We start from the raw sequence: 557 nt of genomic DNA on the forward strand, positions 1-557 counted from the left end.
ATAAATAATCTGAAGGCATTCCAAATCCGTTATGAGGGGCCAGTGCCATTGGCCCTCATCAATAACCGTATTGAGTTTGGTAGATTCATCAAGCCCAAGTAAACTCGGTCCTCGTGGAAATCGAGAAATCAGGGGGCCCAGGTGATGCCATGGATCCTTCCACAGAAAGAAGTTCCTCCCATCTCCAATATAACACTCCACCATTGGTTTGATAAGGCTGCATAGACGAAGCAGCTTTCTCCAACCCCACGATCCACCCTTCTCATCAACAGTCCAAATGGAATTATTGTGTAGTCGTCCGAGCTGTAGCCACTCAACCCAGATAGACGTTCGGTCACATCTAATGACATCACACAACTTCTTAGTCATTAATGCTCGGTTCAGCGCATCAATATCTTTAATTCCAAGGCCTCCTTGCCCAATCGGTTTGCAAACATCCTTCCACGCAACTTTGGCAAAACCCGTCATTGAGGTGCCTTTCCAAAGGAACCTTCGAAGGCGTTTCTCAACTTCCTTAATGATCGCCTTCGGTAGTATGAATGCAGAAGCCCAATAAA

Source organism: Sesamum indicum, linkage group LG3 (assembly GCF_000512975.1).
Source record: "Sesamum indicum cultivar Zhongzhi No. 13 linkage group LG3, S_indicum_v1.0, whole genome shotgun sequence".
Taxonomy (NCBI): domain Eukaryota; kingdom Viridiplantae; phylum Streptophyta; class Magnoliopsida; order Lamiales; family Pedaliaceae; genus Sesamum; species Sesamum indicum.